The sequence below is a fragment of the Cervus canadensis genome, chromosome 3 (assembly GCF_019320065.1).
Source record: "Cervus canadensis isolate Bull #8, Minnesota chromosome 3, ASM1932006v1, whole genome shotgun sequence".
NCBI classification, from domain to species: Eukaryota; Metazoa; Chordata; class Mammalia; order Artiodactyla; family Cervidae; genus Cervus; species Cervus canadensis.
Genome location: NC_057388.1, coordinates 34,112,090 through 34,132,678, shown reverse-complemented (window position 1 = coordinate 34,132,678; position 20,589 = coordinate 34,112,090). Strand labels below are relative to the sequence as shown.

General features: G+C 36.1%; 1 protein-coding gene and 1 long non-coding RNA gene across 9 annotated transcripts in view; both read right to left on the bottom strand.

Annotated features, from left to right (window-relative positions):
• SEMA3A (semaphorin 3A) overlaps nt 1–20,589 on the bottom strand; it is a 506,842-nt gene that overhangs the window by 173,968 nt on the left and 312,285 nt on the right. The gene's annotated exons all lie outside the window — the stretch shown is intronic.
• LOC122438245 lies at nt 3,903–19,641 on the bottom strand. The gene is made up of 3 exons (XR_006268499.1): nt 10,308–19,641; nt 6,741–6,743; nt 3,903–3,913 (listed from the first exon to the last, which is right to left on the bottom strand). It is a non-coding gene; the product is annotated as an uncharacterized LOC122438245 (long non-coding RNA).

Below are 20,589 nucleotides of genomic sequence, written 5' to 3'. Positions count from 1 at the left end.
TTTCTTTGTGAGTAGTCTTGTCTTCAATTTAATTATTGGTGGGTAACAGTATTATGATAACAATGCAAATGTTTTTGGTAGATCCCCTAAGAGAATTTAACTTTTTTAAGAAAGAGAAAATGCCTTTCCAAATTAAAGGAAAATGATCTATTTAAGGTAAACCTTAGAAATCCTTGGAAAGAATTATAAAAATCATATTCTTCTATATATACAATAATATATTTATAGAATATATATAAGAATCCTTAAAAAGGTTATAAAATTGGTATAAAAATATTTAATGTCAAATTCAGGTAGAACTGATAAGCATCCATTGTCCAAATAAAACATTTCAGTGATTTCCTAGAATTTCAGTCATATGTCTAGAATTAAGACATAAGAGTCACTGTATGTTTTCTGTAAGTTACAAGTGATAATTTTTTGCTTTTGTTTTAAAATATATATCTGAACATATTGGCCAACCTTTTTTTTTTTTAAATAAAATTGAGTGTTTTGTATAATCATTAGATCAAATCAGTCAATCTTAAAGGAAATCAATCCTGAATATTCACTGAAAGGACTAATGCTGAAGCTGAAACTCTACTACTCTGGCCACCTGATGTGAAGCAACTCATAAGAAAAAACTGGTTCTGGGAAAGATTGAGGGCAGGAGGAGAAGGAGACCAGAGAGGAAGAGATGGTTGCATGGCATCACCAACTCAACAGGCATGAGTTTGAGCAAACTCCGGGGGGACAGGGCCAGGGAAAAGGACAGGGAAACCTGGTGATGCTGCAGTCCACGGGGTCGCAAACAGCTGGACAGACTGAGCAACTGAACTGATATTGTAACATATATCAGATATACACATATATATGTGTCAGCACTCATGTGCAGGCCTTAGGGCAGGGATGGTGTCCATCTATCCTGGTAGGGGTGTGAGACTTTCTAGAGGTGGCCCAGTGGATGAAAATACCTGCTCTTGTGCACTGAGGCCAGCTGGGTCTTCAAGGCACCTCTGTCCTATGAAGCTTTCTTGGGTGGGCAGAATCTCTGGGGACCTTGACCAGGTACTTAGATGAGTGATGATAAATTACTAGCACACAGGCAACCCTTCCACACTCTTGCACCCATGGACAATGGGGCTAATTTATCACAGCATTCAGAATACTCCTGTCAGGCAGGCCTTTCTGAAGGATTATCATCAGACCGGCCAGCCAGGTGGGGAAACGAGCCGTGGGTAGCACGGACTGATAGCCAGCCGGCCCCCTCCCCACTCCCCCACCCCAAGCTAAGAGGGCTGTGCCTGGGTTGCAAAGGCAGGCAGTTGTCCAGGAAGCCCTAGAACTCAGATTGGGTGCTGCTTCCTGCCCAGCTTCTGCTTTCAGCCCCTTGAAACCCAAGACCAAGTCCGGGACCCCTAGCCTTAACTATAGGGAAGCTAGCTGGCTCCCACCATATACTCTTTATTTAAATAGTGTTGCCCCTGGCATCAGAGAAGGCAATGGCAACCCACTCCAGTACTCTTGCCTGGAAAATCCCATGGCCGGAGGAGCCTGGTAGGCTGCAGTCCGTGGGGTGGCGAAGAGTCGACATGACTGAGCAACTTGACTTTCACTTTTCACTTTCATGTATTGGAGAAGGAATGGCAACCCACTCCAGTGTTCTTGCCTGGAGAATCCCAGGGATGGCGGAGCCTGGTGGGCTGCCGTCTATGGGGTCGCAGAGAGTCAGACACGACTGAAGCGACTTCGCAGCAGCAGCCCCTGGCATGAAAAGGATTTACTGTACACAACTTCCAGGGAGGCTTGCTTGGGGCGAAGCTCCCAAGGCCCTAGGCACAGTGTGAGCACCTTCGGTATGCCCGAGCTGGCATCACCACAGCCTACCTTCAGGGCAACTTATTTGTTTCACTTCCATGCGGCCTGTGCGGTGGTTTTGCCAATCCTGGGAGTCGGGGGTCCCCTCCAGGCCAGGCCCTGGAGCCGTGGGTGGAGACAGTGCACGGCCCGCATGCGTCCAGCAGGGGAGGCTGACTTAGCCACCAGAAAATTGTCCGCGGCTCCCGGAGTGTGTCCTCTCTTCCGAGATAAAGACCCATCCCTGTACCGAGACTAATCTACCTTCCTTCCCTCAGGCCGCCACCGGATAGTCTATTCCTGAGGCTGTGCCGGTTTAACAGAAGCTGCCCATGCCAGAACCGAAACTGCAGAACCAACAGCAGCCAGAAAGGGCCAAGATGGCGACAGTCAACGTGTCTGAACCGGTTCCAGCCAGACCGAGAAGGCAGCGCCTGCGCAGACAAGACCCAAGCGATTTGCCAGTTTCATTTGCCTCCTTCTCAGGCTGAGATCCCTGCCCAAAAGAGGGACCTGCAGGTGGCTAGGCACAATTAGTGCCTGCTGAGCCAAAGACTGCACCTTCTCCAGCTGTTTCTGGAAATCGCTATCCCCTTTCCCCAATTTTGATGGAACGTGCTAAGTTGCTTCAGTCCTGTCCGACTCTTTGTGGCCCTGTGGACCGCAGCCGTCCAGGCTCCTCTCTGTCCATGGAGTTTTTCAGGCAAGAATACTGGAGTAAGTTGCCATGCCCTCCGCCAGGAGATCTTCCCGACCCAGGGATGGAACCCACCTCTCTTATGTCTCCTGCAATTGCTTGCGGGTTCTTTACCTCTAGGGCCACCTGGGAAGCCCTCTGATACCGCATCCACCCCTTAAATGATTCTCACCTCTATCCCCTGGATAGAAGGGAGTCCTTCCAGCACTAGCTTTTCCTCCCCATGCCTTGATCAACCAAGTTACTGCTCTGCTTGCCAAACCGGTCTCCTTCAATAGGCATTAGTGGCACCAGGCAAGGAAAGGAGCCAGCTGGTGTCCACGCAGTTCCAGGGGGTTGGTGTATGGTCAACCACGCAAGAAAGCTCTTCTATCTCGCTCTCTCCCTTTTTAATATTTATTATATTTATTTGGCTGCACCAGGTCTTAGCTGTGGCATGTTGCAGCATGTGGGATCTTTGATCTTTGCTGCATGTGGAATGTCTTTTTCAGTTGCTGCAGGCAGACTCCTTATTTAAGTCATGAGAACTCTTAGTTGCAGCATGTATTATCTAATGCCCTGACCAGGAATTGAACCTGAACCCTCTGCATTGGAAGCATGGAGTCTTAACCACTGGGTCACCAGGGGAAGTCCCAAGATGACTGTTCTCTGCCTCTTTGTATATCCCTTCTTTGTGGTCCCTAGACATCCCACTCCTATGAATGTGCCTGCCAGTGCCCTTTAGGCCAGAATGGCTCCACCCGCTAGTTTGTTGAAGGAAAACATCTGCCCTCATGATGGTCATTAACCTGAAGGGCTGTGCCTGACATGCCCCAGCTCCTGGTTTCCCTGGTAACTGATGAGCCAACCTGACGTCAATTCTCCCTGTAAATGGTAGCGTCCTTCTCCCCCCCCCCCGTCAGAGAAGATTGTTCACATGTTCTTCCTGCCGTCTGCTATAAATGGTGGCGTGATCTTCCAGGACTTTTTTGCTTAAAATTCCCCCCCTAATCAACCATTGCTGTCTCTGTCAGTGTCTCTAGGATCCTTCTTTGATCTGGAGGCTGGGCAATTACAGGCCTGTGGGATGCAGCAGCCCAGCAGTCAGTAACAATCTTGGCTATAGGAACACAACTTTTAAGGATCTAAAATTGGGGGAAAGAATAATGTTTTCATTTTTAAATATTACTTTTTGATAAAATGATAATCCTTGTAAAAATGTTAAAACAATAACACAGATTGGTATTTGTAAAAAAAAAAAAAAAAAAGGAGGGGCAGGGTGAGCCGGGGTTGGGTGTGCTGAGGTTCAGAGAACAGCAGAATCAAGCCCAACTCCCTTGCAATCAGGACCACACTTCCCAGAGGAAGCTAGATCTGATCTTTGAAGCTCTTGGGAGTTCCCTTGGCAGGGGTAAAAAAATCTACGTTTTGAAAAAATAAATGGATATAATAATAGTAATGTTTAATTACCTAATAAGAAGGATTCAACAACCCAAAGCAAATATTGACAGAACTACAAAGAAACATTTTTGTATTCAGAGATGTCAACAATCCTTTTCAAATAATTGATGGAACGTATACACACACACACACACACACACACACATACATATATATGATGCAGAAAATTTAGGCAACATTATCAACCATTTTGACCTAGTTGACATTTGCAGAACCCTCCACCAAACAAGAATACAATATACATTCTTTTCAAGTAAACTCAAGATAACCCATATTCTGGGCCATAAAGCATGTCTCAGTAAATGTAAATAATTCAAGTCATAAAGTATACACTCTGACTGAAATGTATTTTTTTCTGTTATTGATTTATTGCAAGGAAAATTATACTTTCATGCTGAAGCAGCAAATCTGAAAGGCTTGAGTCCAAATGTCCACCTCTCTCAGAGAGCTGTGGAATCCTTAAAATGACAGTAGCTAGTTTAATTCCACTTGTGTGCAAGACATTACATTTTACAAAAGCAGCTGTTTTTCATGGACTATGTCCAGGTTTTCTCCTCAGGATATAAACCAGTGACCTCATACTTCCAACTCAAGACCTATCTATCAACACTCTTCCCATGCAAGATTTTCGTTATGCAGGATTTTTCCTATGATTGGATCAACATATCCAAGACTACATAAAATAGTGTCTCTTTTAATTAGACTCAAATGTGCTCAATTCCCATTAGATTTTCATAGCTGGTCTGTGTGTGTGTGTGTGTGTGTGTCTGTGTTTTAAGTCACTCCAGCATTTCTGGGAGGGGAGAATTTGGAAATATTTTAGCTTTCCTCAGCTCTGTGCCTTTGCAGTACAGAGCTCCTTAGCTTTTAAGAAGTTTATATACTTTGGGCAGGTGTGCCTCGTTCTTCCTAAACAATTTGAAAAAAACACTGGGCCTCAAGTAGGCCATTTTTTCCATTTGGGGAATTTCTCTGAGATAGGGGATTGAAAATTTTGTCAACTTGTATCAGATACTGCCTAGAGGGGTAACCAAGTGCAGTCTTCTTGGCTTCAATGCTTGCTTCTTCTTTACACTCATTAGCTTATTTTAATTATGTAAGGGAGAATGAGGAAGGAAAGTCAAAATCAAAATGTTTTAAATATTTCTATTTCTACTACTACTTATCCAATGAAACAGTTTTTAAAGTATGTATTCTATGATGAGATCTCTTGAGATTTAGGTAAAGTTATATTAATAACATTGTTCTTATCTTTAAGCAACATAATTTTATACTTACTTTCAAATATATCTAAATTAACCGTACAGTTAAGGAGGATCCAGAAATCTGAGGGTTTCTTTGGAATACTGTACTTAATGCTACATCTGATTTATGATGGAACTCTTGGAAAGATTCTTTGCCTCTGTTAGATCACATGTAAAGTACCTGTCCCTAAATATTTATCAGGAAAACACAGAAAGTAAAAGAATGATGTAATGTCTGAATATCTTTAACATTTTCTCTTTCTGAAGACGTTATAGTGATTCCAGTTTTTAAAGATATATTTTTAAATATAATTCTTCCCAATTGGAATTTTGTAAATTATACGTAAAATTTTTATTGTTTTATCTTATTGTTTTTTATCATCCTTTGGAATCAAAGGCTACTAATATTTATATGATGCACCAGGAAGAAAAAAGAAATAGTGAAATTTATACTTTCTGACTTCCAAGGGTAAATAAGCCATTTTTGCTCATGCTATAACTACTTAGTTATTTATATTTAGTCCATGTTTGAAGTCTCCACCTGACAGCAGAAAAGTAGTCTTTTCAAAACTTGCTTCATGACAAGTAATCATAAACCCCTGAAAATGTGACAAAATAAAATGCTATTGGGAGAACTATAAAGCATTCATTCTTGGGTCATTCTATGACTTGAAAGCACCTTCAAAATAATCTAATAAGAAAAGATTTAGATTAATGTTGCATAATTGAGTGAGCCACAGGAAATGATAGTTTTATCACTTAGTATTTATTGCTTGGATTGTCTGTGGAGGAATTATTTGTAAAATACACATTCCAGTTCTATGTATGTGGCAAGTTTCTGTGGGAAAGTTTGTATGTATATAAGTCTGTATACAGTGAAGATACACATGTCAAAAAGAGATGAAATGTATGTGGGAATATTATGTTTTTCACCAGCTGTGTTTTCCATCCATATGATTTTCCCCCTATATATTTATTTGAATGAAAGTCATAGTCCTCCATCCTGGCTCATAAAATATTAATCCTTTGAAGAATGTCTCTATTTCTTTTGTTAAAAGAACTCTATATAACATTATCAAGCCCAAATCTTTAACTAAACTTTCCACCAAAATGTGGACAGGTGGACTTGAGATGTCTATTAGGAATGCCTGCAGTTATTTTAAATAATTGTAAAGAATGCTTTTAGTTTTCTTTAAATTCCTGAATAACTTCCAATCAACATTGCAATTTTCAAGATTAGTACATTTTGAGCAAGTGATTGGAGGCTCTATCAATTTCATCATTACCTAGAACACATGAATGGACAAAAGTTTACTCTTTTGAATGGTATTAGAAGGGAAGTTGATCTTTAAGATTCATTTAAATATTAAAATTCTCTATTTTTCCTTCACACTGGTACCTCTAATTCTCCAAAATTCCTGTAATATTTTACATTATATATGTTTACTTACAAAAATGCAGGAATAACTACTAGTTGTTAACTGTTTTCCATACTGCTAAACATCTACAATGGTTAAAATAACATACTTCATTACTAAAAGATGAACAACATCTGAGGGGATATCAAAAGTCTTGTGTTTAAGATTTTGGATGATAATTTGGGGCTTCACTGGTGGCTCAGACAGTAAAGAATCTGCCTGTAATGTGGGAGGCCAGGGTTCCATTCCTGGGTCAGGAAGATCCCTGGAGAAGGAAATGGCAGCCCACTCCAAAATTTTTGCCTGGAAAAATCCCATGGACAGTGGAGCCTAGCAGGCTACAGTCCATGGAGTCACAAAGAGTGGGACATGACTGAGTGACTAACACTTTCACTTTTCATGATAATCTGAGAATTAACATATAATACTTTGCTGATAACCACACACTGACTGATATCTAACAAGGTGAAGGAGATTTTAGAGGCAGATCTGCTAGGAAAAAGTTAAAAGGTGGATTGTGCATTCTTGCATACTTTAATCAAGTGTGTGTGAGAGAAAGAGAGAAAATAGCACTAACAGTCCTTTCTGAGAATCTGTGGCTGCAGGTCAGGAAGCAACAGTTAGACCTGGACATGGAACAGCAGACTGGTTCCAAATAGGAAAAGGAGTACATCAAGGCTGTATATTGTCACCCTGCTTATTTAACTTATATGCAGAGTACATCATGAGAAACGCTAGGCTGGAAGAAGCATAAGCTGGAATCAAGATTGAGAAATATCAATAACCTCAGAATGCAGATAACACCACCCTTATGGCAGAAAGTGAAGAGGAACTAAAAAGCCTCTTGATGAAAGTGAAGGAGGAGGGTGAAAAAAAGTTGGCTTAAAGCTCAACATTCGGAAAACTAAAATCATAGCATCCGGTCCCATCACTTCATGGCAAATAGATGGGGAAACAGTGGAAACAGTGACAGACTTTATTTTTGGGGGCTCCAAAATCACTGCAGGTGGTAATTGCAGTCATGAAATTAAAAGACGCTTACTCCTTGGAAGGAAAGTTATGACCAACCTGGATAGCATATTTAAAAGCAGAGAGATTATTTTGCCAACAAAGGTCTGTCTAGTCAAGGCTATGGTTTTTCCAGTAGTCATGTATGGATGTGAGAGTCGGACTGTGAAGAAAGCTGAGTGCCAGAGAATTGATGCTTTTAGAACTGTGGTGTTGGAGAAGACTCTTGAGAGTCCCTTGGACTACAAGGAGATCCAACCAGTCCATCCTAAAGGAAATCAGTCCTGGGTGTTCATTGGAAGGACTGATGTTGAAGCTGAAACTCCAATACTTTGGTCACCTCATGTGAAGAGTTGACTCATTGGAAAAGACCCTAATTCTGGGAAGGATTGGGGGCAGGAGGAGAAGGGGATGACAGAGGATGAGATGGCTGGATGGCATCACCGACTTGATGGGCATGAGTTTGAGTAAACTCTGGGAGTTGGTGATGGACAGGGAGGCCTGGCGTGCTGTGATTCATGGGGTCACAAAGAGTCTGACATGACTGAGCGACTGAACTGAACTGAACTGAACTGTAGCTTATAGTCTGTTCAAGCAGTTTAATTTTGTGACTAAGATATATTCGCAATTTTAACTACTAGGGAAATTGATAGAAAAATACATAGTTGTTGCAATTACCCAAACTGAGAAAGTCACAGTCAAGTCTGCCCTTAAATACATCTCAAACAGCCACATACCTTTCAGTGGCCACCACTACGAATCTAGTTGAACATATTCTTCTCTCTGGACAAATGCAACAGAATTCTAAAAAAGTTTGTCTCTACTATTCAATGCATTGGACACAGAATAATCAGGAGAATCTTCTGAAAATAGAGGACTGTATCATTCAACACCTTTGCTCAAGCCCCTGCCACAAAAGGCTCAATACCTTACTCCTCCCTTACCACACCGAGTAGTATAGCGCTCTTTTGTCTGAGGTCTTCAGCAGATATTATCACTTTGGTTTGGAATTATCTAGTCCCTCCTTCCCCTTCCACTTGGTAAAAACCTGAATCTTATATTTCAACTTAAATGTCTTCTTTAATGTGAGAATCTATGATTTAAATGTCTTTCTTGATGTGAAAACCTATAATAGATCTCACTATTAAATTGTTCATAATATTCTGTTTGCTTCATGGCATTTGTCATAGGATAAAACTACATACATTTACTTTCACCATACTGTAGTTTACTATACCTCCCCAACTAGACAGTGCCATTTGGGGTAGCACCATATGTTTGTACTTCTTTGTAACCTCTCTGCAAAACACAATAGGCTTCCCTGGTGGCTCAGCAGTAGAAACTCTGCCTGCCAATGCAGGAGATGCGGGCTTGATACCTGGGTCAGGGAGATCCCCTGTAGATGGAAATGGCAACCCACTCCAGTATTCTTGCCTGAGAAATCCCATGGACAGAGGAGCCTGGTGGGTTGTAATCCATGGGGTTGAAAAAAAGTCAGACATGACTTAGTGACTAAACAAACATAATACAAAATGTGCATTACAGAGTAGGTACTCAAAATCATTGACTGAATAAATTATGAATAAAAATTATATACAATTCCCTTGATAGTATTTCCTCCATTGATTATTTGCATATTGTTGTGATGTCCTGAATTTTATTTGCTTTTTCTAGAGTTTTTAATATTATGGTCTCTACAGAATATAGTAATTCTATAAGGTAACAGTAAAGTAGAAAATCATACTTACTCATTTCTATAGATGACAAGTGATTTCAAAATCTATATAAGAGGTTGCGTGCTAAGTCGCTTCAGTCATGTCTGACTCTTTGCAACCTCATGGACTACAGCCCACGAGGCTCCTTTGTCCATGGGATTCTACAGGCAAGAATAGTGGAGTGGGTTGTCATGCCCTCCTCCAGGGCATCTTCCCATATATATAAGATGTAACGGTTCAATCTTAAACTAAATTTTATGGACTAATTTTTAAAGCAAGCTTTAAAATTTAGTAATTTTTAAAAATTAAAAAAAGCAACAATTCTGTAAGAGTTTGCCATTTTAAAAACAATCTTCATTTGACTTGGACCTAATAAGCAATGACTCTTCATATGAAGAACTTAAAATGTCTTACTTTTTCAGTTTTTCTTTCCAAAGAAAGAGACTATATCTTTTGCTTGCCTTCCCCTTTTATAGAAACCCATTAGTATGTCACTGAGCATAGTAAACAGACACTTCAAGTTATTTACCAAAGTTTTAAGAGTACAATATTCATAAAATTCTAATTTATATTTTATTGCTTGATACAGTTATGGTAATATTAAAGGAATGTTTCTATACCCACAAATGTAGTCAACCATTCACTGTTTCTACATCTTACACTAGGAGCAAATTTAAAAATAAAAATGTCTTGCAGTACCTTTACACTAATTTAAAAGAAATAGGGTAAAGTTTTTAGCAAGCACTTGTCTTTACACATTTTTTTTTTCTCTAGCAAATATTACACTATTTAGATTCTGTTAAATAGTAAAACACTAGATGCAAAACTCCTACACAAAGCTTTATCAGTCTACCTTTGGTATATTTCCCAGGGAGTTGACATAGTAATTGTGGGGGAAATAAAATTAGAACACCACCTCTTCACAGCAGTTAGAGAAAAGCATTCCAACATTAACGCAATTTGCAGCTTGAAAAGTGTGTTACTTAGCGATATTGTAATTCAATCACAGAATAAACTGTCAAAAATATGGTTAGGCTATTTTAACTCTTGATGTAATCTAAGCATTAATGCTTCTAGTAATTTGAGGGCTGGAAAGGCCCAATTTTACCATTAGCTGTAGATAATGACTTAACATGCAAGCTGGGTGTGGGCAATTGTTCCTAATGGGTTTAATATTGGGAGTTCCATAATTTGGGCATTTTGCTGTTTGAAAGCCAGAAAAGAAACATTGAAACCACAAAAACAAGAGTCCCACAATAGAGACCATCAATTTTCACACATGAAAGAATAAAACTAAGCATGAAATTATTGCTGATCCTTAAAATATATTGATTCATGATGCAATTTTATTTTGAAATAATTTATGACTTTTTAAAACCTCAGGAGACAGCTATGAGGGGTCTTAATAAGATCTGAGGTACTGTAAACTTAGATTAAAAATACAATATTAAGGAATAGTGATCCTATTTATTCTCATTAACAAAATTGCACACAATATTGGTACTGAAGTATTTTTAAGCACTGACCAATTTGTGGAGTAAAAAGGTTAATATTTATTTAATTATAGCCTGTGTTAGTTACTCTTTCACACATTTACATATATTAATCTTTTAATAAATTCATGAGGTAGGCAGTGTTACTTCAGTTTTACAGATGAGAACACTACTGTTCAAAGAAGTAAAGAAAAGCAGCTGAGACCTTGGAGCTAGCAACTGCCAAGGCTATCTGAATTTAAAATCCACACAGGCCCCTTATCATGACTGTTCTTTCTGCTTAATGCAACAGAATTACCTACCAGAATTAGGACAAAAGGTTGTTCTTTGGTATGAGTAGAATAAGAAAAAGCTTTTCTTAAAGTATTTTTTAATTCAATCCAGAAATTAAAATGTGGAACACACTCTCTTTGAACTACAAACACGGCGTACAGAACAAATCATACCAAGCACACTCATGGGACTCTGAGAGTCCCAGGTCCAATACACAGGGAAAACCAATCATTGAAGGTTTTTACTCCACGAAACTATAAAAAGTAGTTGGCAAGCTCATGAAATAGGTGGTTTGAAGTGATGTGTGAAATGATTTCACTGTATAGTGTATAACTTTCCCTGCTTTGGAGGTTGTAGAAATACCTTGATTTATGGAGAGAACGGCTAGATCTCTATGGTCTAATTTTGGAACTGGTACAGAGCAGATGCAGGACAGGCAGGCTCATTCACACATGAAATACTTTTGCATATTGACTTAAGATCAAAAACAAATAGATATTTAACATGTTGACAAGCCAACTGTCAATAAAGAGAATATGAATAGCATATTCTATTTTTAAATACTATAGAAGAATTAATATTTAAATTCATTTAATGCAACTAATGCTTCATTTTTCTAACACATTTATATAACCTTATCATTAAAAATGGTAACAATATACTCCCAAAACTGCTTGGCTCAGTACTCATTTTAATCCTGACCCTAATTCTGGTCCTAAGACTTTAGCCTGCTTAAGTATACAACATTTAACATATGGTCTTATTGGATTTACTCAGAATAAAATGTTTATATTTTGGGTTTCATGTTACTGACAGAACAAGAATATTCAGCTTCATATAATGCATACCGGACACTAAACAGATAATAGTTTAATAACTGATTCTGTAGTAGTGTGCACAAGCTCCTGCATACATGGAATTTACTCCAAAATGTCATTTCTTCAGTTCATTTTTCCCTAATAAGAGTCACTATAGGAACAGTTAGATGCCATTACTATCTGTGAGTGGCTAGTAGAGTTAAAGCTATATGTATATTCTAGTAGGATTTCATAAATGTAGATTTGAGGTGGGTGGGAAGGCATGTGGGGTAAAGCAGAGCACCCCACTGGAGCCAAACATGAAATCCAAACTTGGCTAAATTTCAGGGACTGGAGTTGGGGACCCCTCATGTGCTTTAGGACCTGGGAAAAAGGAGACAGAAAGAAACTTCACAGCAAATCTCATGGATAAAATTCAATATGATTCTAAGTATGGTAAATGGTGTTCAATTTGTCTTTTAACCAATATCCTTCTGGCCTGGAATTGTTTTGTTTTTTCTTACAAAAAGAGTTTTAAGGAAAGTTTGAGAAATGTGTTTAATTTAAAATGCTTTTCAAAATCCAGGTATAAGCTTAGCTTCTTCTATAGCAGAATGTTAGAAGTAGAGGGGGACCATCACATTCAGTGTACCTACAACCACCAAAGAGCCTGGGCACCTCAAGGTCTTAGAGATAAAACCTTGCTAAGGGGTTTAAATGGAGAAGGAAATGGCAACCCACTCCAGTATTCTTGCCTAGAGAATCCCAAGAACAGAGGAACCAGGTGGGCTGCAGTCCATGGGATCACAAGAGTCAGACACGACTGAGTGACTGAACCACCACCACCAAGGAGTTTTTAAAAAATGGTCTCAGTAGTCAGTAGTTTAGCAAAGTTGTAGCTATGTCTACCAAGAGCCACAAGGACCAAGGAGAACAGAGCTGCAGAGCTAAGTAATAGCATTTCTTGGTTGATAGTTCAAGCTAGCTGGGTTAGATTTGTTACTGAAATGCAATGTGACAGCCTCTGAGAACTCCTGATAATACTTAGGGAGAGAGTGGCTACACGGTGGCTGAGATCTTGAATTAGAAATTATACACTAAGTCAAAGAACTACAAGTGATTAATTAATGTAACTGCTGGTACGCTCTTTAGAAACTCAGGTTCTGAGTACTTGGCAAGATAATGACCATTAAACTTTACTAAATCGGCAAGCAAAGAGAGGTTATTAATGATAAAGTAACTTGGCAAAAACCACACAAGTTGTTCGAGCTGTGTTTTTACCTAAAGTTATTGATTCCAAAATCCAGGCTCTTTTATATAGAATTCTATTAAATCCTATAAATTATACTTGGAGATATAAACTTATGGCTTTATATATATATATATATATACACACACACACACACGTACTGTGCATATATATATGTTCATATATATGTATTTATGTTATATACATATACCTTTTAAAGCATACTTAAAGAAGCAATATAGTGAGTACATGGTGAAAGAACATATATACCAAAAGGCCAAAAATATTAACTGTTCTCATTTTATATGAGCATTTTTTGATTGACCTTATAATTTTCAGGGAACGATGAACTTGGTGACTTCAAATTCAGCTTAAATAATATTGAGCATTCTGATACCAAAAATACATGAAAATACTTCAACCCAAATATTTTCATAAAGTGATATTGAAAAACAGCATAATCCCTCAATATATTTCTATAGGTAATTTTAAATAAATGACACAATTAATAAAATCAATAGCATAAATATATTTCTAAATCCTTAAATTTTTAAAATTCCTCTTGACCAGTATTTGATAGAAACTTTATCATAAAATTTAACTGTTTGATCACCTTCTAATTGAATCACCTTTCCCAATAGCCTATATTTATGCTTTTGAAAAAAATTATTTTATATGGAAAAATGGCAATTTTATATAATGCTACTTTAACAGAATCTTAAATCAGAAAAGCAAGAGTAAATACGTACAAAAGATATTTGAGTGAAGCTTGGGAACTACGTCTAGTAATTCTGCTTATATCCTAATTCATTGGTAAATCCATTGCCATCATTTAATCTGAATTGCCATTAAAATAGAAAGATTTTACAATAAAATTCCTAGAATATATTTCATATTTTTATCTTAAAAAATCTCACACAATCGTGAAATTTAGAATTGTATTTAGAATACTGTATTGTATTCAATGGCTAAGTAAATATTTCTCTTTGGTGCTTTGGGCTTCTACCTATATTGAAGAAAGGTTAATCTTGTATATTTGCTGACAACACCTGATAACTACAGCTGCTTCAATTTGTATCATTTTTATATAGACCAAGTACTCTCATATTAGTACATTCAGTCCTACCTAGCAGTGACCCAAAGAGGCAGATTCTATTATTATTCCTAATTTATCTTGAGAAAACTCATAAATAACTTATCTATAGTAAATAACTTGAAAACAGAATATGGACAGCTTGGCTTAACAATCTTTGCACTTGTTCATTATCCTGCACTGTCTTCATGCCTTGAAACAATAAATCAAAAAACAAAGTTCTTAATTCTGAAGACATTCCTTTTTCCCATGGTTTTAAGCCCAGGTGGCATAGAATTTTCATTTTGTTAATATTTTAAATACACATTCATATCAAGACCCTCCAGGTTAGTCTATGCTTCTAGTAAACATGAGTATGTGTGATATGTGGTTATATAAAATATGGAAAACAAAAAGTGTTAGGACAAGAAAGATAAGTAGCAGTATTGAGTTAATGAACAGATGATGTATTCTGTGAACATTTTTGGTCTAGTTTGTTTATTACTGTGAACAGTCCTGTCACACAGTAGATGCCCCATAAATTTTGCTGAGTGAACAAACACTGCAAAAGCAAATTAGATTTTCTGGATCATGGGGTTGATTTTGATCATGAAAAAACAGGCAGATATGAAAACATAACACATTTTGTAAGACATGGTAAGAAATAAAGAATTTATCTGGATGATGAAAGGGAATCATCAAAGAGGAAACAGAAGGAGAATGATCCAATCAGGATTGAACTGTGGAAAGGACATAGGTGGCAAATCTGGTCCTCAAGCTACCTATGGAACATGTGCTTGGGTGTCCAGATAGCACGTGAATATGGACTGAAGTAATTAAAACAGTGTCCACCACACCCAAAGCCTTCCTTTGAAAAACAGGAACAGTAGTTTGCTGTCATGGTTTATATCATGCAACCACAATTTAATGGATTAAAGATCTCTGCCTGTATCAAAAGAGTGAATATCAGAGGGTGTTTCTGATATGCCTGGTACAATAACTCTTTCCAGTAATAAATGTTCCAGTAGGAACATTTTGTTATGGAATCCTAACCAAAAAGATTAAATGTACTTACTTTGGAAGTTTGAATATTAGAGACATGCAGAACTGAGTATGGCAAATACTCAGACACATAGAGAAAAGATTGTAAGAAGAACTCATAACAATAAAAGACATGGAACAGCAAAACTATAAGGTGGAAAGTAGAGTAGAGAAGAATTTGTAGGTGGTGTTAATAGAACAAAACAGAGAATGACAATCATCTGGTACAAATTTTTCTGTTATTTAGAAATATAGTTTGAGAATTTCCAATGTCTTCATTTCTTAGTTCAAGTTTAACATCACCCAAGATGGTAAAAATAAAAGTTATCATAATATCCCTTCTCAAATACCATAATATCCTTTCTCAAATACAAGTGGAAGAAACAAATGAAAACACAGTCCTTGAAAGAGAACTATACAAATTGAGATTATTTGCTGAAATGCCTTAATTTTGCATTACAATGATGACTGCAATATTTTGAAGCTGAATGAAATAGAAAAGTAGGTCATAGGGTAAATCAGCAACTAGTGGCTCTGAGTTATTAGAGGAAATAGGTCACGGAACTCAGTTGTATTTGTTTGACTACATTTACTATTTTCATTGAAGAGGGCAAGGGAACTCACTCCAGTTTTCTTGCCTGCAGAATCCTCATGAACAGAGGATCCTGGCGGGCTATAGTCCGTGGGGTGGCAAAGAGTTGGACATGACTGAGCAATTAAGCAAAGCACAGCACAACACTATTTTTATTCCCACAGATTATACAATCATATCTCACTCAATAAGTAAGTTATTACTTAATAATAAATAAAATCACCATGGTTTAAGGTCAAGGATAACTCACATGTAAGTGCGATAAAATTTGGGAATTCCATGTTCCCGACTGATACTCAGAAAACACTGCTTTTGAAAAAGGACAATGAAGAATAAATCAAGATATAGTAAGACAAAATATCCTGGGTTGTTTTTCCCTCCATTCAAGTGACTTCTACAAAAATCAAACTAAGTTAATGTGTATATTCACTCCTTTCACTCAGTGTATAGTGTATTTACACTATATTACAAACTCTTTTGTTCTGTTTGCGGCTCACATGCTGATAGAACAATCTATATTCTATTGTCTTCGTTTGTAACACAAAACAGTTAAGTTTCTATAGTGTCATAAGATAACATATAAAGATAACACTATTACAAATATATGTGCAGTTTGAAAGGAAAGAAGTGATGTTCTACAAACAACTGACAGAAGAAATAAATATATGCTGAAGCAAATAAGAGTATCACATTGTGGTAAATATAGAGGGAAATAAATTATGGCTATCTGGTTATGCAAATCATATCTTTATTAAATGAATTTATATCATTTCATAAGCAAATTAGATGATTTAAAAAATGGATTATATTTCAGAATATAAAGAGAGCCAATTAGGATATCTAACATAATATCTACTCGTCCACAACATATATGAGCCTTTCTACCATGAGTTACTCTTTTAATACACATTTTAAAGATTATCTTCAGTATCTAAACTTGTCAGAGAATGGTTTAAACTTCTTTTCTACTTGGCTTAATGTGTGTGTGTATGCTCAGTTGCTCAGTCATGTCCAGTTCTTTGGTTGGCTTTAATACATAACTTTAATTTCTTGAAGGTCAAGTTTATATTGAACTATATTCAGCTAAACCAGTGATCTCAAACCTGACCATGCATTAATTTCACCTGAACTGCTTAAAAAATATTGAGACAGTTATTATTGATCCTGTATTGAGGTCAGATGTCATTAATTTATTTTTAATAAATTTCACCAGGTGATTCTAATGTGTAATCAGCACTTTGAAAGCCAAACTGTCCTCAAATACTTTAAGTATTGTGATAAAATTAACAACTATGGTAAATTATAAATTGCATTTCTATTAAATAAAAACATTTCTATAAATATGGAGAAGAACATAGGAGTATTAAGTTCTCCAGCTAATTACATTATCTGTGAAACTAATGAACTATCATAAAATGTTCAAAAAACTTTATGTAGTTACAAGCCGTGGGCCCTAGTCCTCTTTCTGCCACAAATCTTCAATAGCATAATCCAACAAATTATCTTAGGATTCAATTGTATAATTAATAAAATTAACAAGTTGGCCTACAAGATATCTGGTATCATTGGATTACTATTATAAAGTTTGGGCATTGCAGATAGTCACTATTGTTGATATATCTATTAAATGCTCTTGACTGTAATCTTTGTTTACTGCAGCAAAATATAAACGATTGTGAAGAATTTCTAAGTTAATTATAACCAGTTTATTGTTCTTTAATAGAAATTATTGTAATTTCTATTCTTCAGATATTGGAACTAAGATTCATAAATATTAAGAAAGAAGATATGTTCCAGAATTTTCTTCTTTGCTTTAAAAAAAAGTCATCTTTTGCAAAAAGAATGACACGTTCTTAAGAGGTAACAGTAAATAATGCCAACACAAAGTACAATGTTATTAATAAAACACATAATAAAGATGAAATTAATTTTAAAATTAAGACATTACCTATTAAAAATTCCTCTGTATGAATATTAAAAAGTTTTCTGTAGAGAAGATATCATTCATCTCATTAAATAGCTTCATATTTAACAGTTATTAAGACCTAAAGCTCTGTTTTTCTTGCAGGCTACTTTGTAAGTACCTGTAACTAATGAAAGTTCCAGCAAGAAGAGCCAAAAAACAAAAAGTTAAAGAGCAAAATGAAAAGAAAGACAATGACAAATGTCACCGAGCACACGGCAATTTCAGTTTTCAGGTTGCAAAGATGAATGAGATATCAAAGGAAAACAGCTTTGTTAGCACAACCCTGACAGAAGTCACGGAAGGCGGACACATCTCGGTACTCTCAGTTACTATGAGTCACTGCCTTACAAATGAGAAAAACGTTTTTATATATGCATTGTTTGACATCTTTCCCGTCTTCCTACTTATAAAAGCATTTCATTTAAAAATTAAAATGACTTTTCTGGTAATATATAAAGTACACACAATTAAAGTCTATAAAGAGTGCAACTTTTTGCAATTTCTCAAGGTGCTTAGCATTGCAGTGGCTTCTAAATGGAATTTATGAGTCTTTTGCTGTGATGTTTTTTATGCTAATAAGCTGCACAACAGCAAATGCTGTGACAATTTTGGATTATTAGAAAATGTCATCAGATGTTTTTCCTCTTTGCTCTATTTATATTTGTGATAATTATATGAGATGAATTTGATACGTATGCATAAAACTTTATATGGTATTTTCAAATGGAATAGAACAGCCGGAAATTATTCTAAGATTTTGAGTATTATGATAGATATCTTTGGCAACATACTCATATATATGTTAAAATCTCTGATAATAGTTTCATGGTTCTTTGCATTTAAAAATTTCATTATCTAATCTCTTTGAATGTGTACATTTGATCCTCATGAAAAGCTTTTGCTGCATGGATTTCCAAGCTGAAAACAGACAGTGTGTGGCTTTATGTTTGCCAAGTGTTGCCAACTTAAAATCTTGACTGTTGAAACAATAACGTTTTGGCTGCTTTTATAACACTCATTTAATGTTTACAGTTTAGTAAATATGCATTTTTATAAACAGAGGGCTTACCTAATTAAACTGGACCAGTGTAAGAACTAGGTCAATGTATTGTGAACAAAATAATCCCAATATGGTTGGGTCATGGAACAGCTCAATTTTGCTCATTGAGTTCTATCGATTTTTGGCAGAGAGAATAGAAAGAAAGAACAGATGGTGAAAGAAAGAAATTGAGCTGCCGGGTGATGGAATACACTCTCACACTGAATTATAAAGAATGGTGCTTCAATCTCCTGAATACTTATTTCAATTAAAGTACAAAATCAACACATATTGCTTATTTCTGAAGCAAGAAAAAATTTTCAACAAAAGTGAACATAGAGTTCAGTTTCAATTATGATGATGCAGTGTGAAAATATGACATCACAAGAAGGAGAGTTTTCTTCTGCAGTTGGTTTAATGAAATAGATAAATTACATTTTCTTGTTTCGGCTGGAGAGTGGGAAGACATTTGCACTTAATTCACTGACAATTTGAGTGTGCAGATCTGAGGGATTTATACTAATTTCAAATAGGTGCAGCTTTTTTACATATGAAAATTGCATGTAAAATGTAAATTAATATATTTGCTAAAGATTAGAAACCATTCTAACTTTACACAAAATCACAAGAAAATTCATTCTTTTCAAAATAATAATATAGAAATATCAACAGATCATTAATTATCCTTAATGGCTAATTAATTTAATGTTGACATTGGTATACCCTTCAATTGTTCTCTATTTTTTATCATATAAATCTATATAAATAATATCTCAAATAATTAAACAGTGGCAACATGTAAGGTTTGTAGAAAACAAAACGAAACAAAAGTAAGTAAAAATACTAATAAAAATGTAATTATTATACTTCATTTTGATAAGAAAAATTATTATAAGAGAGAACCAAATTAGTTTAATACTAAACATTTTAAATGTTTTAACCAAATAATATATTTATCTCACTTATATGGAAACATGATTGTTTTTACTTTTCTGCGTTTGTTGCACCATGAGGATAATAATATAAGCCATAAAGCTGCTTCAAACAAGAATAAAAAATTAAAAAGTAGATATTAAGTAACATGTTCAGTGTTAGAGGAATGAAAATAATCAAAATCAAGATTTCACTGCACTTTTTTTCAAATCTCAAACACATTTTATAAAGTTTTGAATCAGAATTTATCTATATTTTGGGGGTTTAACAATCAATATATTCACTTTGGACATCTCCATTTTGATAGGATATCTGGCAAATTTTTGTCATACCATCTTTCAAGGTATCACTACCAATCAAAAAAAAAGGGGGAGAAACTTCTATTGAACCATCTGATCCATCTTTTAAAACTCTTGCAAAATTGCTATTTACTTATTGGAAATATGTAATAAAATCCATTTCCTATCATCAAGAAACCTAGAATAATCCAAGTTTTCAACTCAGCTGAACAGATAATGGTGCCATACACTGAGAGTGGAGGATGAGAGGAGGAGTCTGAGAAGAAGAGGACCCAATGAACACAAGTTGACATGAAGTTAGATTGGGACATCCCAGAAGGACAGACCCAAGGTCCAGAGATAGTTGGATTTGAAATTCACAAGCACAAATATGAACAAGAAATCAAACTCCAAGGTGCAGAAATCCTGAGATAATGCATAATTGGTCCCTTTACTAATCCTTTATAAATTTCCAGGTTCATGACAGTCAAGACAAGT